This window comes from Pipistrellus hanaki (genome assembly GCF_964339955.1).
Source record: "Pipistrellus hanaki genome assembly, chromosome: 1".
Taxonomy (NCBI): Eukaryota; Metazoa; Chordata; class Mammalia; order Chiroptera; family Vespertilionidae; genus Pipistrellus; species Pipistrellus hanaki.
Genome location: NC_140503.1, coordinates 201,980,967 through 202,006,116, shown reverse-complemented (window position 1 = coordinate 202,006,116; position 25,150 = coordinate 201,980,967). Strand labels below are relative to the sequence as shown.

General features: G+C 38.1%; 1 long non-coding RNA gene across 1 annotated transcript in view; it reads left to right on the top strand.

Moving 5' to 3' along the window:
- Positions 1–3,174, top strand: part of LOC311629134 — a 90,906-nt gene extending 87,732 nt beyond the window's left edge. The window contains exon 3 of the long non-coding RNA XR_014796153.1: positions 3,037–3,174. This is a non-coding gene — a long non-coding RNA (uncharacterized lncRNA). The remainder of the gene's footprint in view (positions 1–3,036) is intronic.
- Positions 3,175–25,150: the final 21,976 nt, after the last annotated feature.

Below are 25,150 nucleotides of genomic sequence, written 5' to 3'. Positions count from 1 at the left end.
TGCTTTTTATTTTGGATTAGTCAGTTTGTTTGTTTTTTACTTTGGTCCCTGAGCATAAACCGTAAGGTTAATGCAATTTTCTATAAGCATGAAATTAAAAGTTCACATTTAATTAAAATATAAGGAAACTACATTTTAAAAGAAAATTAACATTTTTCTCATCTACCATTTAGAATTGAATCAAAACAAACAAACAGAAAAATATTCATAATTTGAACAAACCAAAAAAGATTTCACTTTGGTAGTAATATAAGAAATGATCAAGTAGCTTTTAGAAGGTAAAAATGAATGTAGAGTAATATTACCATACAATATTTTATTATCCCTTAGATGACTTGAAAAAACTACTGTAAGAATGCTTGAAAAATAAGTGTTATTAACTGTATTAGTTCTATGGACTGAATTGTGTTCCCCAAATCCATATAGTGAAACTCTAATCCCCCCCAAAATGTAACTGTAAACAGCGATAGGACTTTTGGAAAGTAATTCAGGTTAAATAAGGTTATAAAGAGAAGCCCTGGACATGGTAGGATTTATGTCCTCTAAGAAGAGACTGCTCCTCCCCCCCTCATCTAGGCACCAAGGCAAGGCCATGGGAGGATGCAGTGAGAAGGGTCCACTATCCAGGAAAAGACCCCTCCTCAGCCACTGCCCATGCCAGAACCCTGATCTGAGACTTTTAGCCTCCAGACTGAGAAAATAAATTTCTGTGATTTGCGCCACCTAGTTCATGGTGTTCTGTTATGGCACCCTGAGCAAACTAGGACATATAAATAATAATTATATTTACATAGTTATAATGGAGGTGTCCTCAAAATGTATACATACTTTGTATAATTATAAAGACAATGTATATTAAAATACATACATACACACACACACATATATATATATATATATATATATATATATATATATATATACATATATATATATATATATATAAATTGATTTTGTACAGAGAGAAAGGGAGAGAGATAGAGAGCTAGAAAAGTCGATGAGAGAGAAACATTCAGCTGCCTCTTGCACACCCCCTACCGGGGATGTGCCCGCAACCAACGTACATGCCCCTGACCGGAATCGAACCTGGGACCTTTCAGTCCGCAGACCGACGCTCTACCACTGAGCCAAACTGGTTTAGGTATACATTTCATTTTCAAAATGTAATGGAATCAGCTGTTAAAATGTATATATATATATTTGGGATGCCCTATATATTACTTATAGTGATAATTATTTATATACTTATATGAATAAATATTTCCTCCTCAGAGCAAATATATTCACTGGAGACTAATGCAGAACTTTTAACTTTGTTTTAAAACAGCCCAGAAAGTGTGATTTCAAGATCTGCAAGCATTTTCCCAGTTGTGTAATAGAAATGATAATATCTGCCATATATATATTTACCACCAAAGGTCACTATGCTATTTTAAAAGAAAGTGGTTTGCACCCTAACCTGTTTGGCTCAGTGGATAGAGCATCGGCCTGTGGACTGAAAGGTCCCAGGTTTGATTCTGGTCAAGGGCATGTAACTGGGTTGTGGGCACATTCCCAATAGGAGGTGTGCAGGAGGCAGCTGATCAATGTTTCTCTCTCATGGATATTTCAACTTCCTATTCCTTTCCCTTCCTCTCTGTGGAAAATCAATAAAATATATTTTAAAAAGAGAGAAAGTGGTTTGTAAGCGGAAAAACACTCTGGAAATAAAAGGTAACTTTTAATTATAAAACCTATAGTTATCTAATTAGCATCCACTATATTGCTTAGACTGTAATCTTTTTGTCACAATTCACATCCTCAGAATCATCTGCTTTAATATGACTTATAGCACAATCACAGAAAAAGTAAGTGGATTTTGGATACATCCAGGAGGAGCAACTTCCTGATCAGAAGGGGTCTGAAGTTCTACTCTCTTTCTTAAATTGAGGAACCTGGCATCTTAAACAACACCTCGCTTCTGCATATACTTGTAGACACTCCATTGCCCTTATCCCAAGGTGTGGGGAATGCACTGAAAGGCACCTTTTGGAAAATGATGACTTGTTTATAAGTTGTTCTATTTGTAGGCAGGAGGGTGGGTTCATTCATCTGAATCATCACTCTGCTCCATGCCTGACCCAGGACTACAGGAAACTTGCAAAGCACACAAGTTTTTCACCTTCCCCACCCCTCACAGCCTCTCCGCACATGCTGTCAACTGTGCTGTATAAATAAACTCAGCAAAGTAGGTAATTGCTGGGCAAGTTGGTTATCTAAAATGAAGGAAAAATTATCAGCTAAACTAAGGACAAAAAACATACAGCCCTACTCCTAGATTTAGGGTCCCGAATCACTACCAAACACGATTTTGTCTGCATTAGCAAGATTTCATGTTCCTGGAGGTAAGAGGCTGTGGTGAATATTTATTATGGCCGAGGGTCTTGTTCCCATTTTTTAACTCCAGTTCATTTTTGTTCCTCTTATAGAACTGGGAAACTTTGCTGTGATAAACAACCAGGCCTTGACACTAGGCATATGGCGGGCTCTTAAGACCTATTTGTTAAACTAAATGCATTTTCTTGTTATCAAACTTTAGATAAAATCCTGGAGTTGCTTATAGACTAACATGGTACCCTTGTCCCAGTTATTGTTCTCTGAATCTCAGCTGACAAATGGGCATAATGACAAGAGATCTAAGTTTATGTGAAGATTTGTAATTAAATATAAAATAATACTTGTAAAATGAATGGCCTGTGTCTGGTATATGATAGTTACTTCCTTTCTTCATGGTACACATCCTATCCTATCCATCCTATTTTAAAAAGAGAAGTAAAGAAGGTTTTATTGCCATTTTTGTTAAATCATTGCATTCTGAAGCTTTTGAGAGCCAAAGAAAAATTCCACAAAATTTAAAAAATGGGGCTTTTAAAATTTATTCCCAACATCTATAGAAAATTTGGAATACAAATCAATTATATTTTCTTTTTACTACCTAGATAAGTGCCTTAGATAAGAGTTTGTATTTTTTAAAAAATATATCTTTATTAATTTCAGAGAGAAACATCAATGATGAGAGAGAACCATTGACCTCCTGAATGTTCCCTAATGGGGATCAAGCCCACAACCCAGGAATGTGCCCTTGATTGGAATTGAACCTGGGACCTTTCAGTCTGCAGGCTGATGTTCTATCCACTGAGCCAAACTAGGTAGGGTAAGAGTTTGTATTTTCATAATGCATTGCAGTTTTCCATAGAATGGTAAAACTTGGAGGATAAAACATTTATCAGTCCAATTTTACAAATTTGAAAATATAATAAAGCTAAGTAAATACCTGATTTGAAGAGGCTCTGTCTTACCCCGAAACCTTGTTCTGCTATGTTATTTACCATCTCAATTAATCATAGCTATGTAATTAATTAAGACTACAGCCCAGCAGGTATCTTAACTACTTTTCTTCTCTCCTCTCCCATTCAGTGTGTCTGCCAGTTCCATAGCCCCAGGTTGTAACATATATTGTGAAATCTATCAAGTTATTTGCATTGTTGTTTTATCCCCTTAATCATCATCACAATTATATGTTAGTGAGTGCAGTTGTGAGGATACAATGAAGTTGGAAAAAATGAACTGAAAACTTGAAAACAAATGTAAGTTATGTTCCATTATTGATGTTTTAGGAGTTCAATAAATAATGCCCCTTTTGCTCCACCTGAATTCATAACCAGCAGGGAGAGAGTAATTTGTCAGACAGGGATAAGAATATCGCTGTTATCACTTCCCTGAATTCTGTTCAACACTTTTCATTTGTTAGTAGAATGTATGACCCTTCTCCCGGTGGATCCTTAGCTTCAGTTTGCAAAATCTCTTTTAACCCATCCATAAGCCAGGCTATTCTAAATTTGCCTCTCCATTTGATCTCTCTGAAGCCGTGAACAACCCAGGTAGAGTTATTCTACTTGATGTTAATTGGGGGGCTGCAGGCAAATAACTGACAAACCAAGACTGAGCCCACCATGCCTCCTTTCCCAGTCATGAACTCCCAGCCAGTGTCTCTGCCTTTCTCTCCTCACTTAGAAGGTGACTACAAGTCAAACTTTTCAGTCTCATGCTTTTCCACCTTAGCAATGTGTTACACTGCCTCGCTGATGTCAGCAGAGGTCAAATCACACTCTTGTAGTTCAAGATCCAACTGCACCTTTATATCGTCAAGGCCAACACATGCTGCCCAGTAGGCAGAGCTGTCTAAGTTTGCAAAGGTCCTTGCAAGGCTTGTTTGCAAAAGATCTACATTTTTCTATGAGCTCTGCCTGCTAAAAATAGCTCTCCCCATATCAATAAAGTCACTTGCCTGTGAACAAAGGTGCCATAAACCATAATGACTCACCAAGAACAAACTTCCACTTAGGCCACACTTATTAAAGCCTTTAAGACTAAAGCTATCAGCCATTCTCTCTCTATGGTCTTTTGTTCCCCAATGCTACTTCTGGCCTTCTCTCAAGGTTCCTAACCAATGCATGCACATAACAGGGGGACCTTAATTCATAATAACCTGATTCCTAATCTTAGTTCAGAACAATGTGAAATCCAGGAGAGAGATATGGAAATACAGGGCATCTGCTTTATTGACATTAAGGTACTAGTAAATGTTGGAAGCCAATTGCAGCATGTTAGCAGGGCTGAATCATCTGGAAATGCTGAGGGCATTTTCCCAAACCTGAAAAGGATGCACATGCTGCCAGACAGTTCAGGGCATCTCAATCTACATGTTATTGCCTCCTACTGGCCAAACACCTGAACAGTCTAGGCAATTCCCCAATCTGACAATGGACTGTGTATACATACCCTACCCTTTGAAGTGTATATCTACCTCTTCTTAGGACAAATTGTGTTAATAAAAAGTAAGGGGTCCTGAGATGAGGAAAACTTAGTTCCTTTAGCTAAATCTTCTCTGATTCCCCATGATGCCTTTCAAAATTATGTTTTGTCTCTGGACTCTTGATTAATTTATGCACAGCCCTTTACCAGGTTCCTGAATCTTTCTAGATGCCTGATGAAGGCCACTGGCATTAAGTAAAGGTAGTCCCAGCTGTGTATCTCTAGGACATGAGCTTGCTATTACTTTACTCCTGAATTGATCAGCAAAAGCCACCTGCCCAGGCAGTATTGTATTCTTGAAGATTTTGCCTAACCTGTTAGGGCCCACCTCCTAAAATATTTACTCCATGAAAGAGTAGGATACAGCTCTATGTGAGCAAGAAGACCCCAGAGAGTACACAAGAACAACAGAGGGAGAGACTGAGTCAGGAATGCTCAACTTCTGTTCCTAACCACTCCAGTCAGGGGCTGACTTTTCCCATTACTGGAAGGATTGGAAGAGTGGGGACAGAGCCACTATCTTCAGATGAAGTTTCTTTACCCAGAAACACGAGGAGGAGAACATTACTGCTCTTCTATAAGAAAATAACATTGTGATTCTGAACTTCATTTCTTAGATGAAGAAATATGCACTGAAAACTTAAATAAGCTGAGAAAGTAATGTTCATTAATTGCATACTAATATAAAAGTGAGAAAGAGATGCTCTTATAAATATGCAGCTGGCATGGTTTTTCTCCATCCACTTATTTTGATGGTGATGATGATGATTAGAATATACTGATTGCTTATGATAATAAACAGAACCTACCCTATAAAGCACTATCTTTTAAAAACCCCATGTTTTTGAACCAATGCTTTTAAGTGTGTGTTAGTAAAGACTATGTTCACATACCAGAATGAGGGGAAGTGAAAGTTTCTTTTCAGAATAAGTTGCTCATATTGAGATTCTGATATTCAACTCCATGTCCAGCTAAGAATCTCTTCTCAAATGAGCTACCAGAGCAGTGGTTTCAGAAATCCGAATTGTTTTGCTCTGAGGTCACTAGCCTGAGAAGATTAGGAAACCATTGCCTCTGAGTCATATTAATGTCCCATCACTATGCCCACTTGTGACCATACCAGACCCTTCATTGACCTGACATTAGAACCCTTACTCATCATCTATCATTACCCTCTAGCTATTACCTCATATGAATCTTTCCTTCCATACTACTCCCTCTTCATATTCCAACCCAGATGAGGATACTATTGCCATTCTAGTAGGAAAGGTGCCTGACTTGTAACTTTAATCATAAAGGAAGGCTTTCAAATGCCAGTCTTTCATATACCCATTTCTTCCTAAAATAGTTATGTGCCAGACACTGCAGAAGGGCTCAGGATCGTAAGGTGAGGAAGACACAAAAATAGCCATGAAGAATCCTAAATTGCAGTCAGATACTTTATTTCCCTAATTGCCATTCTTAGAACCCTGAAACTCAAAGCATGGTCACCATGACATTGTGTTAGATATGTTGACTCTTAGGCCCCACTCCTGACTTATTGAATCAAAATAATCATTTTAGCAAGAACCACAGGTGATGTGTACATGCATTAAACTTTGAGATTAATTGCCTTAAGATACACATTTTGTTATATCTGCCAGGCTACTATAACTAAATACTGTAGAGTGGATGGCTTCAATAGCTGTCATTTATTTCTCACCATATGGAGGTTGGGAAGTTCCAGATCAGAGTACCAGCATGGTTGATTGTTGGTGAGAGCTCCCTTCTTGTGCAAATGGCTATCTTCTTGTGTCCTCAGATGGTGCAGAGGAGAAAGCAAGCTCTTTGGTCTCTACTTATAAGTGCAGAATGGTTACAAGACTGATATAGATTTCTTTTATACTTTACATTTATTCCAGATAATTCAAATAGATGGAGAGGAAATTATATAGTTCTATAAACTAATAGATTCTCATCTATCCAATAAAAGTGATATGCAAATTAATCATCACTCTGCTCCACAAAGCCACGCCCACCAGCCAATCAGAGCAAGTTTGCAAATAAACCCAACCAAGATGGCTACAGCCACAGAGAGCAGGAGGGAGGTGTTTCCCCAGCAAAAGAGGAAGTCAAACTTTCCACCTGCCCTTGCTGGCCTAAGCCTCCACTCAAGGCTACAAAGTTTCAATTATAGAAGGTAAACAAATCCAAATAGAAATAGCTGCTGCCACTGAGCGAGCAGGAGGTTTGGCTCCGCTCCAGGCTACAAAGTTTCAATTGTAGAAAGTAAATATATCCCAAATACCAGGGCCTCCGCTTGGGTCGCTGGGGGGAGTGGCTGGCCTGAAAACCACAAACCACCACAGACCCCTCCCTCAGGCAGCCCCAAGCCCCTAGGGTACCTCCACCCTGATCTGGGACACCCTTCAGGGCAAACCAGCTTGTCCCCACCCATGTACCAGGCCTCTATCCTATCTAGTAAAATAGCCCCTAGGGTACCTCCACCCTGATCTGGGACACACTTCAGGGCAAACCAGCTTGTCCCCACCCATGTACCAGGCCTCTATCCTATCTAGTAAAATTGACCATCACTTCAACGCACAATATGGCTGCCCCCATGTGGTCAAAGATCCTGCCCCTGTGTGAACACAAGATGGCCAGCAGGGGAGGGCAGTTGAGAGGGACCAGGTCTGCAAGGGAGGGCAGTTGAAGGCAATCAACCTTGCAGGGGAGGGCAGTTAGGGGTGATCAGGCCAGCAGAGAAGAGAAGTTGGGAGCAAACGGGCTGGCAGGGGAACAGTTAGATTTCAATCAGGCTAGCATGGGAGTGGTTAGGGGGTGATCAGGCTGGCAGGCAGAAGCGGTTAGGGGCAATTTGGAAGGCAGGCAGGTGAGCAGTTGGGAGCCAGCAGTCCTAGATTGTGAGAGGACAGTTGGACATCCCTTGAGGGGTCCCCGATTGGAGAGGATGCAGGATGGGCTGAGTGACACACACCCCCTTGCATGAATTTCATGCACTGTGCCTCTAGTATAATTAGAAAGAAAGTATTTAATTTAAAATATTGGTTATATAGGAGTATTTATAGATCAAGAGAAAGTCCAGTAAACGTAGAATAATTCACAAAGATTAAAAGCAGGATATAAAATTTTATTTTGCTAAGTAATAGGAGGCAGTCTTCCTTGATCTAGTTGGGGTGTTAGGAGTTAATATGGCTCAGGGATTAAGTCCTTAGACTTTGAAGTCAAAGTACCTGGACTTACACCTAGTTCTATGCAGCCTACTTTTGTGACCTTTGCAAGTTGCTTAGCTTATCTGAGATTCAGTTTCTTGCCCGTAAAATGGAGCTAATTATGTAAACATCTAATAGGGTTGTTATGATGATTAATTTAATACAAGTGCTTAACAACTATGGCTATTAAGTAGTAAACACTTGATAAACTTAAGCTGTTATGATTATTATAATTTTCCTTCTGCAGTTGCTGCTACCATCTTGTACTGTAATTATTTCAGGTCTCCCCCTGCCCAAACTGCCTCTCTTACTGGTCCCATTAACATCAATGATGAGCCATATAACTTCAAAAAGGGGTTACAGTGACCTTTTATTAACAGACTACAGTGGCTATAACCAATGAAAACCTAGAGCAGTGGTTGGCAAACTCATTAGGCAACAGAACCAAATATCAACAGTACAATAATTGAAATTTCTTTTGAGAACCAAAATTTTTAAACTTAAACTATATAGGTAGGTACATTGTTATTAACTTAATTAGGGTACTCCTAAGCTGGCCTTTGCTAAAGACTCAAAGAGGCCAAAGAGCTGCTTGTGGCTCATGAGCCACTGTTTGCCGAACAGGGACCTAGAGTGATGCCTGAGCTGTCAAATTCTGCCTCTAATTCTAAGAACTGGGCTATTATCATGTACAATGTGGTTTTATCTGAGTATCTTTCAGCCTTTTAAGCTAAAGGTATTCCAGGCAAGGAATCACTTTGAAAACATAAATTTGTGACACATTCAATCTTTGGTTCTTACCTTCATTTAGTTACTCAGTGGAAGAATGTTAGACATTTGAAGCAGTAAGATATAAAGACAGTTGTAGGTTCGTGAGCCTGAGCACATCCTACTGAGGTTTAAGTCCTTTGGGCGCGTCCTCCCTAAAACGAGTCCCATTATCACAGCCAACTCCAGCACATTTACCTCCATCTGCCCAGAGTTTTGAGCGTTTCATAGGTCTGTGCCCTTTCCTCAGCTGGCTGCACTGCCCCGTCATTGCTGACTTTAAAATATTCAAGCCTCTAATGTCCTATGCAGCACCTGCAAAGGCTGTGAAGTATTAGTGCGGCGGTAATGAGAATTGACGGCAGGTATAATGACAACAGGTGAAATTATTCACCGCTGCTCATGTGGCGGGCTTGAGATATAAACTCCATGAACAAAAATGGAATAGGTTCATGACAAATATGAAAATAGCCCCCAAACTCTAAAGTAATAAAAGTAAATACAATAAATCCTTTCTTCAAATAGAACACTGTCCCTAACTGCAAATGTAATAAAACCTATCAACAGCTGCAATATATTTGGGACATATTATGCAGCTTTACAAAGAGTTATACCCCCTGCTGGTATAGCCTCAACAATGTCAGGCTTTGTCTGTTTCCACAGCATCCAGATCCAGGGGGCTGCATGCTGCCTGGTATAGATTGAGTATGACAGAGCATTAATGCAACCAGGTTTGAATTGAACATGAAATGCTCAATCCAGATGTGCTCTTTGGCCGCTCCGCAAGCAGAGCCAAAGGCTGTGGGTCTCCCACCAGGGGCTGACATGCAGCCAGAAAAACCAAGCTTGGGAGGTGAGGAATTGATAAATGGTTGGATAGCTGTCTCTGCTGCCGGGGTGTGGTGTAGGAATCAGGAAAGTGAACAATACCTAGGACTAAGGGAATGGGGGAAGAGGGTTGGAGCGTGAAAAAGGGATGCAGAGGTGATGACATCTGTAAGGATTATGCACATGCTAAGCACTGTGCTCGGTATTTTGTGTCTTCCCACCATTCCTCATTCTTACTTCTGCCTTCCCACAACACATACTTTTTTGAATCCCTACTAGGTTTGTTTATTGTTGTTTTGTTTTTAATCCTCATCCAAAGATATTTTTTTCATTGATTTTTAGGGAGAGCGGAAGAGTGAGGGAAAGAAAGAGAAAAACATTGATCTGGGAGAAACACATTGATTGGATGCCTCCTGCACTCACCCTGACCAGGGCTGGACCAAGGAGGAGCCTAGAACCAAAATATGAAACCTTGACAGAAATCAGACTCAGGACCCTTTGATCTGCAGGCCGACACTCTATGTACTGAGCCAAACCGGCTAGGGCTAACCCCTACTAGTTTATAACTCCTAATTATATATAGGAAGGAAAGAGTAAATAACAAAGACATCTCTGGCCACATGAGGCCGCAGTGCTGAGGAATAATGAGAAAGCAACAAGGTAATCTCATACAATGTACTAGATACGTCTCTGGGCAAGAGAAGAAGATGGGACAGTAGTGAGAAATAGTAACATTGAAAGGGTGGTCAGTTTTCTCAAATTTCCATCTCATATTCAGCCAATTTCCATTTATCTTTATGCTATTTGTTAAAAACAATGTTAAGAACTTAGCAGAAATAGATTACCAACAATAGCAACAAGGCCTCATGTCTATAAATCCCAAAGCTGGCAAATCTACAGACTCTTCTAAACTGAATGTTCATTGTTTTTCTAAATTATTATTCTGTTCTCAAAACTTTTTAAAAAATGAGTTTATTTAAGTTATTGAGGTGATTCAACCTCCCACCCACCCCATGTCTCCCAGCCTAGAGTAACCAAGGTTAACACATTGGTTTGTCTGGTACCAGGTCTAGCCCATTGCTCCTGCAAGCTCAGATGCATATTATAAGGGTGCTGCAGTTTTCTTATATAGACATTTCTTTCACTCTTCTTTTACTCTATAATACAGGATGCATGATTTAAATTATGACATGGTAAATACTCCAAGTAGAATAGGGTCTTTTCTTTCAACCAGTTAGAATGAAAAGTGGAGTTCCTGATTATAAAAGTGATGTTAAATGACACAATACTTACCAAAAAATTGCAGAACTTGTATAAGATTCTCTGATGAAGAGGATAACAAATGGGATTGGATCCCCAACATTGTACACAATTGCTGGCAAATAACAGTTCCTAAATAAACCATTGTTGGATAAAATAACAATCATTTAATCGAGTGATTAATAAGTACAACCCAACTTGAAATTAAGTGGAGAAAACACTTGTAGAGACTTCTGAGTACATGATCCACTAAAATGTTGTTCCTTGCTGCATTATCTTGCATCACAGATCTGTGTATTCTTTTATAGTCTAGCACTTTTGTTGGATTCTTTCCAAAGCCCAGTGAAATTGGCATTACAGGTATATTTCCCTGAACCCAAAAGTCGGAAAGTTTAAGTAACTTGTATATTATAGAGGTACTTTATGGAAGATCCCAAACTTGATTCCAGTGCTCTTTGCATTATTTATAAGCTATCTTAAACTTCTTATTTTAATACAATTTTCTGTGGAATGAAGTATCTTATTTATATTCCAGGTAGTAAGTTGTGTCTCCCCAACAAGATCATGAGTTTTATTATGTGTGACACTTGGTATTATGTCTCTATTCTAGGTAACATGGAACTTTATCAGTCCTCCATAAATAGGCACTTGAGGAGCATAAATGACATTTCACCTGTGACTCAGCTGTCCATGTACTCACACCTTCGAACATCTCAATTCCCTCCTCCACCTTCAGGCATAGACACTATGCAGCTGAATCTGATATTAGACTATCCTAATAATGGGAAACATGAAAAGCACAGCCTTTGCAATCTCCCCATGACAGAGCAGAAATGGATGGGTCATGCTTTGATTTGTGCAGTGCCTTTGGCTAGACCATACATGCTATCTTCCTAAGTACCTAGATTATAAAACATAGGCATGGAAAAATCAGAGACAGCCATATATCAGTGAGGATGGCTATACCTCCCTGGAGGACCAGTAAAAAGAAAATACATCTATTATACTCTCTCCTGCACTTACCTTAGTGACTTTATGGGAGGCCACATTTCTTATATGATCTTTGGTTAAATATCGCATTTCAATGTTTTCATCATCATTCTTACATATTTGAAATTGAATCATCATTTTTTAATGATATATCATTGTGAATAAAATGAACATGGGATTTGCTTCCTTTGGGGGTGCAGGGGTATAAATACATATTTTCCAGGGATCATGGAAGATATAAGGTAAGAGAAGGCATTTGAACAAGCTGAAACAGCACATTCAGTGTACAGATATGGTCAGGGAAATTTAAGAAATTAAGAAAAATTGAGATATAGGAGGAAATATATAACCATCCTGAAAGGCACACCAAGGAGGCTAAACTTCTACAAAAGGCTAACTGGACCATGGAAAGCCAGGAGAATGACATAATAATCCCATTGGTGGTGGGTGTAATTGAAATTAGAAGCAAAAGTATCTGAAAATAAGTTGAAGAGTTTTTGTGAAAGGTAGACATGAGAAAGAGGGCTAGTGTAGGGTAGGTCATATTTGAATTTGAGTGCCTCAGAATCCATCAGCAACTGAACTTATATAAGAGTTTTTGTTTATAAGTCTGTAAAATGGAAATAGCACCTTTTTGAAAATGTAAGTATGGTGATGAAATATACATGTGTATAGTCATGTGGGAATATCATAGGCACTCAGTAACTGATATAATTACTGTTATTGTTGCTACTTAGCATGACACAGAAGATTCAGTCTTATATCCAGGCCTTTGCTAATTCTATTTTCTCTGGAATTTTTTCTCTGTGGTGTTTCCTCTTCATCCTGAAGTCTCACCACAGGGTTTTAATCCATAAGGAAGGCTTGCCAGTCATCCCCTCTGCTCCTCATATGCCCATTGTGCCCATTTTTAAACATACCTTTATTAAAATGATCTCTTCTTAATTTTATTTTTTCATTGCCATTTATCCCACTATACCCTCATCCACTATACTCTCATCCACCGCCACTCATGCCCTCGCTCCAAAATAACCACACTGTTGTTTATGTCCATGAGATTTTTCTTCTTTTTTAACTCAATCCCTCCATCCCCTCAACTCCGTTAAGATTGGGAACAAGACAGGGATGTCCACTTTCACTACTTTTATTCAACATAGTACTGGAAGTCCTAGCCATAGCAATCAGACAAGAATAAGAAACAAAAGGCATCCAAATTAGAAAGGAAGAAGTAAAGCCATCATTATTTGCAGATGGCATGAAACTGTATATAGAGAACCCTAAAGACTCCACCAAAAACTATCAGAACTGACAAATGTCTCTCTCTTCCACCAGATATGATATCACTGGTGTTTTTGGTTCTGTCACATTTATTGTTGTATCACCAACACTTAGAATATACCTTCAGGTAACGGCCAATACTTGCTGAATTTAAAATGCAGATAATTATTTAATAAAAAAACTGGCTACATCCATTGTTCAGACTAAAGAGAAAAATGCAGTTCATCAAGTCAATATTACCAGAGATGAAGAGGAAGCAACAGCTTCAACAAATACCCAGCAGATAGAATAGAGAACTATGATGATTCCTTCAATATTGTAATGAACAAAGAGGGAAGAAGTGAGTTGTGCTCAAGCTTTCTGGAATGGAGAGAGTTACTCACTCACAGTGCCATTGCCCACAATGGGGAATCCAGGTGGAAATCAACATTTGCGTGTACAAGGTTGCCCATGAGAGAAGCTTGGGAGACATCTGAAAAAGTACAAGATGTATATGGAAATGCTTCATGATCAGAGTGCAGTAATGGGATTTGCATTCACTTTCCTTCTGCCCACAAAGTCCTTCTTTCCATTCTTCATCTTGGTAATTGCTGCCTGTTTTCAAAATCTGGCCCAGGTCCCTATCCTCTGGGGAGCTTTGTCTCACCTGCGGGTTGGATGAAGGTTCTCTCCTGCCAGCCCATCTCATTCTCTCTGGGCATAGGATGTCTCCCACTGTCTCTGAGGAGATACTCAACACTTACTCATTTATTTTTAATGAAGACTTATGGAATCAATTAGACTAATATATTTTAAAAAATAGAATAAATTGTTTAGTTCCACAACACTAAAACGTAGCCCTCACTCTAAAAATGTACAAGAAACAATATACCCCAACAACCCAGAAGGCTCACATCTTTATTAAGGCCAGATGGGTTTTCCCCCCTCAAATCAAAGTCTGCCACAGCACAACATCAGAGAAGATATCATTTGACTTTTAATTTGTGTTTCCCACTTCAGAATCCTGAGAGTTAAGTCTTCAAATTGTTTTGCATTAATTTTTCAATACAGGTTCTTGCTTTGTTGGCTGGAAGGAAATTCGGGACTACAAATCATTGTAAATCTTCCAACACTGAGGAAATGGTGGTGCTTCTGTAAAAACAAATGATTTCAGAGAGGAAGGGAGAGGAAAAGAGAGAAAGAATCATTGATCAGCTGCCTCCTGCACGCTCCCTACTGGGGATCCAGCTGGTAACCTGGGCATGTGCCCTTGATCTAAATTGAACCCAAGATCCTTCATTCTACATACAGGTCAATGTTTTATACACTGAGCCAAACTGGCTAAGTCAAGAACAATTTTAAAGATAATTATTTCAGGTCTCCCTCACTTTAGGATATGGACTTTCTAGAGAGAAGCTGTCAGAAATAAAACTCTTCAATTACCACTCAGTGAAAGATACTGCCTGAAAATTTCAGTCATGGTCTTGTATGCATCTATCTGGTCTCAGTATCTCTCTGAAATAGGTAAGAGGTGTTCAAAGGGGCTTCAAGGGCTTACTTAAGAAACATATTTAAACTATATATAGTTCACTGAGCATCTAGGTAGAAAAATGTATATATGCATACCAGCTGTAAGGAATACATTACAGAGGTTTGAGGCAAATATCAATTTTTTGAAACTTTCCCTAAATATAGTAATTATTCTGCAATGATTCATTTTTTTTTTCCTTTTCTTTCATCTTTGTGTATCCCACTGAGGATGGTTCAGGCATTATCCACCAATACTTCTGTGGTAACAATGAGCAACATATAATTCAAATAATAAAAATCAGATATATCACATATTGTAGTGCCTGGCCAAAAGTAGGTGTTCAGCAAATATTATCTTCTACACTTTTTTTGCTTCATATCCTGATGATACAATATCCTGCTTTGTGAATGCGATAAAGCATTCATATAGCTTTTAGGAAGTAGGTTTCATATATCAGTTTTTCTTTCATTTCAGTATCACAATAAAATATAAGTGGAGGATTTAAGCTCTAGCCACCATGGAGGTCTATATATCTGCTAGCTATCGATCCAGCTTAGGAAAGGCACAGGGAGCCTACATTGTGCTGAGCAAGTGGATTTTTTAAAGGCAATTGCATCTCTTTGACTAGGGGCTCTGGTACAGTAATTACTTTTCTTCAAAAGAAACTTCTTAGCCCATCACGCTGGCAACAGACCTAATAAAGCCAAAGAGAGCCCCGAAGTTATTGGAGCTGATCTTCTAACTGATAGAAGCTATTTCCTTTAGTGGGAAAAAGAACACATCTGTGGCCTTTACCTTCTTGATATAAAATTCAAATAAAGTATTTGGTTACATTTTGCTATCAAACCCTGCATGCTCTGTCTCTTTCAAGCAGTTCTAAGGGCACTTACAAGCTCTTTGATTTTAGCGTAAATTGCCTACTGAACTTTAATTTGTCTTCATTGTTGTTTAGGGGAGTGAAATGTCTTAGCCTACCTTATACATTGAATGGGATTGAGTGTAAGGTATATGAGAATCTTGCTACCACATTGTTAACAATGGCAGTGTTGAAAATGCCCATATCTCTGTGCTCAGGAAATCCACTTGCTATAGAGGCTAATAATGGAAAAAGAACTTGGCAAATGAGACCCACGTTAGACAATTTTGTCAGGTTTATTAGGGCCAAAACTAAAGTAAAGCACTTTACTTTAAGAGCTGCCCCCTCTCAGTTCCCCACTTGCTTTACCCCAATCCTTAGCCTATTTTCAAGATTTTTTTTTGTGTGTGATTCTGGCAAATGGTGATGGTGAGCCTTCTTTCAATTTAGAGTTTATAAAAATAAAAATTCATATTCATTTATATGTTCACTATAAAGAAATCTCTCCCCTAAGTGGTTTTTCTTATGATCTCATTTTATCCTCTCTATAACATTATGAGGAAGGAAGTAATAGTATCTCCATTTTAAAGATGAAGAATGTGAGGAACAGAGAAATAAAGTAATGTTTCCAAGGTCCCACAATCAGTTTAAGAAATAGCTAAGTTAAAGTACAGACCCAGCACATTGGAGAGCTGGGATTCAAACCAGGTTGGAGGACCTTTCCTATGCAAGGAGACTAGAGTGACCCTGGTTACCTTGGGCTTAGTGTCAGATCAGGAAAAGACTGGTCTGTGATAGCTGAGGGTATAACTGAAAAAAACAAAACAAAAAAAACAAAACAACACACACACACACACACACACACACACACACACACACACACACACACAAACAAACACTGTGAAAAAGGTGGAACTGAGATTGTTTTAGTTGTTAGGGTTGCCATAACAAAATACCACAGTCTGGGTGTCTTAACCAACAGAAAATTATTTTCCCCCAATTCTGGAGGCTGGAAGTTCAAGATGAAGTTGTGGACAGGTGTGATTTCTACTGAGGCCTCTTTTTGGCTTACAGATAGTGGCCTTCATCCTGTGCCTTCATATGACCATGTGGGCTTTCCTGTTTATGCACATCCCTGGTAACTCTTAAAATCACAGCAGTCCTATTGGATTAGGGCTCCACCCTTATGACCTTATTTGACCTTAATTACCTCTCTAAAGGCTCTGTCCCCAAATATAGTCACATTGGGGGTTAGAGCCTCTGAAAAGGCAGCTTGACTCCTATTGTACAATGGGAAAGCATCAGCCAGGATAAGCTAGGATTTGATGCTGTAACAACCTTGAAATCTAGTGAGTTAATACAATAATCATTTGTTTCTTGGTCATGCCTTAGGCACAGTGTGTCTTGATAGAAGCTTTTCATGTGTTCTCTTAGAGACCCAGTATGTCAGAGCCTTATATTTTTAAATAATTATTTAAGTTTAAATTAAATGTATTGTGATGACATTGGTTAATAAAATGTTATATGGTTTAAGTGTACAATTCTAAGATACATCATCTGTATATTGCATCCTGTCAGAGCCTTTTCTTGACACATGCAGCCAAAGGGGAACTTGGAAAATTGTACATAGGTTTTTAAAGCTTTCTCTGACTGCAATTTACTTAACTTCTACTCACATTTCTTTTCTTTAACTTTATATGTTTTTATCTTAAAAGTTTTTTGTTGTTGTTGACATTATTACAGGTATCCTCCTTCCTTTGCCCACCTTCACTCACCTCTACATCCTCATCAGACTATTGTCCATGTCTATGGGTTATGCATATGTGTTCTTTAGCTAATCACTTCTTCTTTATCCAGCTATCCCCAACCCTGCCCGTCCCCTCTGGCACCTGACAGTCTGTTCCATGTGTTCATGTTTCTGGTTCCATTTTGTTCATCAGTTTATTTTGTTCATAAGATTCCACATATTAGTGAGATCATATGCTATTTGTCTTTCTCTGACTGGATTATTTCACTTCACATTATGCTCTTCAGGTCCACCCTTGCTGTTGCAAAGGTCCCACTCACATTTTAATGGTCCAAACAAACCATGCGGCTGTGCTTAAATTGTAAGGTAGTAGAAGCTACAATCTTACTATCTATGCCTGGAAGGAGCGCCAGGGTGTAGGCTTAGAAGCCAGAATCAGATCTGAAGCAAATGTCTGTTGTTTCCTTGGTGGGTGGCAGCTTTAAGGATGGAGATTATTTCAGATATTTTTCATGTGTTTATTTGGTTTGCTTTGGGTTTTGGTTTACATGGATAATTTAATTCTCTACTTTGTATTGCAAGATATTTAGCATTCCTGGCCATGCCCAATATAAGCCAATAAATTATTCTCACCTCATTATGAGGATGAAAAACAACTCCTAAATTTCCAACCCCTCTTACCCCTCTAATAAAGGGAGTTGTGTTCAGGAAGAAGCAACTCCTGGATACAATGTGTTGCATTTGGGAATGTTCACTAGCACCCAAGGTTCACTCCTCAAGTCCCAGATCTTGGGTCTGTTTGTCAACAAAAACAACAAAAAATTCACTTGCTCACAAATCTTGCTCATTTTCAGAGCACACAAAATGGGAATAGAGTGAAGATACTGAAATACGTTCACCAAGAGTCAGGCATGAGGTCATTACTAATTCCATAAGAGATACGATGTGAGGGAAAGGAAGGAGGAGTTGGTCTAGCCCTAGCATCTGCAGAATTTGCAGGGAGGAATTTGCTTAAATACCTGTGATGTTTGGACTCAAGAAGTGAACCTAAATATTAATTGTAACAAAGCATAAAAACAACAATTTGTATAAATGAAATGGAAACACTCAGTTGGGTCTGCATACATAAGTAGGGAAACATATTGGTATTACAGACTAAGGCCAGCATCAAAATTAGTGAAAGTACAGATTTTAATACCCCATTTCACTGTTGTTTTGCAGCAGTAAAATACTTTTACAATTATGTAGCTTCAAGAACTTCTTATGGAAAATTACTTTTTCATAACAGAATAACCCTTTAACTTGTACTAATGCTTCATTTTAATTTTAAAACCATTTATACCACTTACAGTTTAGAACTTTTTATTTTACGGCCTATTATTTTCTACACTTTTATTATATAAGCACTTTCCACTTAATATTATTTTTTAAATGATGCTTGTTATAAGTACATCAAAGGAGGAGGTGAAATCAGTATCTTTTGTGTTTTTCTAGTTTTAAAACACATGACAATAAACAGAAATGATTAGGAGAGTTAAGGAAACTTATTTGGTTAATTTGAAAGTTAATATATAAAATATTAGCAGATACAGATCAGAATTGAAGGGAAAGTCTCATACAGTATAGTGATAAAAAAGTGAACATTCCTAAATTACCACATTTAGTCATGTATAAATGTGCATGATTTATACAAAGATAACATTTTTTATAATTTGCAACATACATTAAGTCTTAAGTAACTGAACATCCTTGTTTTGTTTTTTTTTTAAATATATTTTATTGATTGAGAGGAAGGGAGAGAGATAGAGAGTTAGAAACATCGATGAGAGAGAGTCATTGATCAGCTGCCTCTTGCACACCCCCTGCTGAGGATATGCCCACAACCAATGTACATACCCTTGACCAGAATTGAACCTGGGACCCTTCAGTCCCCAAGCCGACGCTCTATCCATTGAGCCAAACCGGTCCTGGCTAGTAACTGAACATCCTTGTATTTGAAGACTCAGTATATTAAATGTTTAAATACTTGCAAACTTTATTTATGGGAGCTCAATGATATCCGAATTAGAACAAAAACATTTCATTGAAAATAAACGTGAGATGATAGCTGGAAAAGAATGAAAAAAGAGACTAATAAGGATAATTCATCCATCCTGAGTTGGATGAACAAAACCTAGTAAAAATAACCCATTGGGGGGTGTGCAAGAGGCACTGAGTCTGGTTATAATGCTATCGTGATTAAAACAGTTTTCCCGGATGAGTGTATCAATTAGGATGGATTGGGATGTACTGTAGCGGCAAACAAACTCAAGATCTTCATGACCTTCATTGCTCATTTTACAGTCCATGGTGGGACATCAAACCTCTGTCCACAGCCCTGCACTCTAGGATTCAAGCTGATAAAATAGCATCATTCTGCGCATCATAGGTTCCCATGGTGGAGAGGCAAACGAGAGTTAAAGTGTCTTGCATTAATATTGAAATACTTCAGCACTTATCACTACTCTTCAATATTCATTGGTCAGAAATGGCCCCATCAAGCTACAGGGGGGCCCGAGAAATGGAATCATGTCATGTGCCTGGAGGACTAGGAGCCAGAAATAATTGGTGATTAGCAGTAATGACTGGTACAATTAGAAATAAGCCGATAAATAAAGCAGACAGAAGCATTGAAGGTAGATTGTATAAGAATAAAGTTCCTAATAAGGTTTAAATGACTTTATTTTTGATAACTCAGATCTGAGTGATACATGACCCATGCCCTCACAGATTACAATCCAATCTTAGAAAAAAGTAGATGTTACTGACACTATATATAATTTTACATGAATATTTTAATCACTTGTTTGGATACTTGTTTTAATTCTCCATTTCCCTTTAGACTTTCATATCCAAGTCCCATTAATCTATTTCTCTTTAATACAGAAAACTATGCTCTCTATTTTATTTGTTTATTTTTTTTTTTATTTTTTAGGCCACAGGCAATAAATCAAGTGGTTATGTTCATACAGTTAATCTAAAAATTATGATAATATTTCACATAAAATACATAATCATGTGCATTAATTGCAAAAACATTTAATAAATCACTAAACAAAAAAGAAGAAAACAATTTCTTATAATATACCAATTATAGATATCCACTTTCACCATTTTGTTGTATTTTATTCCTCTGTTCTAGATGTATCTACTATGTAGGAACTACCCGTTCCTTTAAGGTTTGACAAAACCTAGTAAAAATAACCTGTGACAATCCTGAGTTTTAATCTTACTTCCAAAAGCTTCTTTGATAACCTTTTCAGGTTATCCCTATGTATTTTTTCTATTATGGCCTATCTTTTTTTTTTTTTTCTCTCCTTGGATACATTTTGTTACATATTGCCTTTGAAATGATCAATTTTGTGAATACATAAAATTTATAATATCTTCTATATCAGTCACATCTTTTGTTTCTTTTAAAATACTCTGAGTTGTCGGGACCGGTTTGGCTCAGTGGATAGAGTGTCGGCCTGGGGACTGAAAGGTCCCGGGTTCGATTCTGGTCAGGGACATGTACCTTGGTTGCGGGCGCATCCCCAGTGGGGGGTGTGCAAGAGGCAGCTGATCGATGATTCTCTCTCATCGATGTTCCTGACTCTCTATCCCTCTCTCTTTCTCTCTGTGAAAAAATCAATAAAATATATTAAAAAATATAAAATAAAATAAAATACTCTGAGTTTAGAGTAGTTTTAGATTCACAACAAAATTAAGAAGAAAGGGTAGAACTCCCCGTGCATCCTCTGCTCCCATGTATGCCTAGCCTCCTTTGTTTCAGCATCACCGCAAGAGTGGTACATGTTACAATCAACGAACCTGCACTGACACATCATTGTCCCGCAAAATCTGCAGCTGACATTAGGGTTGATTTTTGGTGTTGTATATTGCACGGGTTTTGAGAAAGGTATGACACAGAATAGTTTCACTATCCTAAACATTCTTCTATTTATCCTTGTCTCCTCCTCAGCCCCTGCAACCACTGAGATAGTAGTATGTGGCGCTTTCTGTATGACATCTTGCTTGACTAGTTTAGGATACTTTTGTGGGATAGACTAAGTAGGCTCATATGGAACTAGGTTTGTGAAAGACAGAGTAAAGGTCCACAAGAAGACATGTAATGAAAGAAGGCCATTATGTTGATCAGTTTTATCTCCCAAATGTGTCTTTAGGTAGCAATAGTCCAACTTGTGTATTATATGGAGAATGAATGCACATAACAGGAAGAGAGATGTCTGGGTTGTTTTATTTACATATCTTCTTGAGGATGCAATATCTCTCAACAGATTTTTAAAACAAGGACTGAAACCCTTAGGGGATGATTTGATTGTTTTGCTTATATCCCCCCCCCAAAAAAAATGGGGGAAGGGAGGGAATTATAGACAAAATTTATGGAAAAGTCATAAATTAAGTTTAGGATTAATTGCATTTTCAGGATGATATTTTATTACAAAGTACAATGCCATAAAAAGAAATATGATAAGCAGGCCATATAAACTACATTCTTTGAATCCTTCCCAAAAGGAAGATTTTCTCAAATAGGTGGCCGCTTTGGTAAGGGCCCACTTCCCTCACCACAATGCTGATTGGCGAATACCTCCAGTTTGTATCTTCATTTATCTTAAGAGATTTTGGAACATTTTTTTAAAGGTTGAGAGAGTTGATTTGAAGTTACTTTAATTTACAAAATAAATAAATGAAAGCAATTTTAGGAGATGCTAGGTTATAACATTCAGTTAAACAAACAGAAAAATCAGATTACCACAGAACCAAGCAACATGAATTCAAAGAAAAATAGATAGTGTTTACTGGAGATTAAAAAAAAATATTCTTGTAACATACTGATTTAAACTCTCTTTGTGAAATCAGAGTACTTCCTGTCTCTTTGGTTATTTTGCCAAAAGACATCCAGTCTTGTTACATTATTGTATTGTTGTCTTGCCATTTAACTCCTGGATAGCTTACAATTCCTGAGATAATCATTTCTTGTTTTAAGAGTGAGTTTCAGCCCTGACCGGTTTGGCTCAGTGGATAAAGTCAGCTTGTGGATTCAAGGGTCCCAGGTTCAATTCCTATCAAGGGCATGTACCTTGGTTGTGGGCACATCCTTGGGGGTGTGCAGGAGGCAGCTGATTGATGTTTCTCTCTCTACCTCTCCCTTCCTCTCTGTAAAAAAAATCAATGAAATGTGTTAGAGAGAGAGAGAAAGAGAGAGAGAGAGAGAGTTTCAGACTCCTTGAGACAAGGACCAAATTTTGTATATGCACAATTTCTCCAGCAATTAAATGTAATAAAACACTAATTATAGTGGGGAGACCTAATATTCATCCTGGATACTATGTACAATCCCCTTTACTTGCTTAAATCATGACCCCTCTATGGGGGTTTCCTTTCGAGATGGGGATAAACAAGAAACCAAGATCAGTTGCTTCATGGAGTTGACATACTCACTGAGAAGTTGGACCACACCCAAGTACTCAAATAGATAACATTTTCATAACTAATGATTAAGTGTCAAGGGAAAGAAAACAAATTGGAGCAATAGTAGTGTTATAGAGACAGGAGGGAGAGAGGGCAACTGTAAAATGTGTGTGCAAGAGGGCTGAGATCCAACTAATAAAAGGAAGGGTTTGGGATGGAATCGGGGGGATGAGGATAATTATGTGATACCATAATCAATAAAAAAATGGGGAAAATAAATAAATAAATAAATAAATAAATAAATAAATAAATAAAAAGGGGGGTGGGGGGGGGAAGAACAGGAAGGCATGTCTCAGGCACAATGAATACTGTGTGAAGTCCCTGAGGCAAGAACCAGCTCTGCCTTCTTCCAAATATGGCCAGATTACTGTGGCTTGAATAGAGTTCACCAGGTCTTGGGGCAGCTGTTGGATGCTATGTGGGAGAGATGTATTGGATGGCATTTGAAGGTTTTCAGTAGGAAGTAAAATGGCCTGATTTTCACTTTGAAATATAATTTGAGCTGCTATGCAGAAAATTGGTGTTAGAATTCCAAAAGTGAAAACTCAGAGACCATGGGTGGGAGAATGCTGTTAAGAGCCTTGACTCAAAATAAAGATGACTTGAATGTCAGTGATTTTAGTAGATTTGAAGCAAAGTGAATGGGTCCAAGGCATCTTTTAGGGGGAAAAATTTCTTGAAAATTTAAATATATTTTTATTGATTTCAGAGAGGAAGAGAGAACTAGAAACATCAATGATGAGAATCATTCATTGGCTGCCTTCTGCATGCTCCCTACTGGGGATTTGAGCCCACAACCCTGGACATGTGTCCTTGATCAGAATCCAACCTGGCACCCTTCACTCCACAGGCGGTTGGTTGCTCTTATCCATTGAGCCAAACCAGTTAGGGTGAAAATAAAGCTTTTAAAATCTTACTGCAATGTGGAAATGTAATACACTATTATTATAGTTACTAATTAATTTTTGTTTTTAATAAATTCATATCAACAATTAATTACCTAAACTCCTTTCCCTTTTTAAAAAAATAAGCTCACTACTAAGCATTTTGCTATATATAATGCCAATCTTTGCTGTCCTGGTCCTTTTTGAATATAAAAGTCTATGTTCTGACAAAATAAGATCCAGGCACATAGTTGCTACTTGATAAATATTTGCCATATTAATGACTGCATAAATAAAATATGACAGGCTTGCTTCAAGGCTATTGGGTCAAGGAGATATTTGAATGAATGAAACATAAGTTGAAGAAGTTTATTGCTACAAGTTGAAATCAGTTGACAGTCTCTTCATTTCAGGATGGGATTTTATAAGGTCAGTGACCCTGGGATATTTTTTTAAATGAAATTTCTTGGCAGCATTAACTTACTCTTGTAGCATGAAATAATGTATATAAATGAGCTTTGAAAGAACAAAGCTCTGTGTCAATAATAGTAAGAATTGCTATCATTTATTTTCTGACCCCTGTGTGTCAGCTCTCATGCTAGGCATTTCCACATACATTATTCGGTTTAAGTCTCACACAAATCACAGAGGAAAGACATTATCCCTTTGTTTTAAAAGTTAGGGAGCTGCTTCTCAGAAGTGTTATTTAACAGTTGGACAAAGCATATGGCTTTCATATTCTGATCTGACTCATTCCATGGCTTCAATAAAGGGGGGTGGCATTGCTATCTTGATTTAGGAATAAATATTAGCACACAAATATCTATTAAATTATTGATTTCTTTGAAGATAAATTATGCTACATATACTCCTAGATAAAATTTCAGAATTTAGAGCTTTAGAAATAGATCTGTAAGTGACTAGATAGCTGTTCATACGAAATGCAATGCCTTGCCTGACTTTTACATGCTCAAGGTCATTGGAAAGCAAAGCTAGGATTCAAATCCAATTTGGTGTTCTTCAGACCATAGCGCACTGATTCAGAATCTGACATTTTGTTCATCTCTATGTTTGTAAGAAGACTAAGATAAAGGAGCCAGAGAAATCTATGTGAGGGCTCATTTTGCCATCAGTTAAAAGGATGTGTGGTTTACTTGAAAGAAAAAGAGGCGATGATAGAAGTAACAAATACATTGAGTGGCCAGATTATTATGATCTCTGAATGCATAATAATCTGGCCACTCAGTGTATATTCTATATAATAAAAGATTATTATGCAAATTGTCCCCTCGACCAGGAGTTCGACCAGCAGGCAGGCCGGCCAACTGCCCATGTCCCTTCTCTCTGGCCAGGCTAGCCGGACCCCACCCATGCACAAATTCATACACCGGGCCTCGTGTGTGTGTGTGTGTGTGTGTGTGTGTGTGTGTGTGGCCAGATTATTATGTT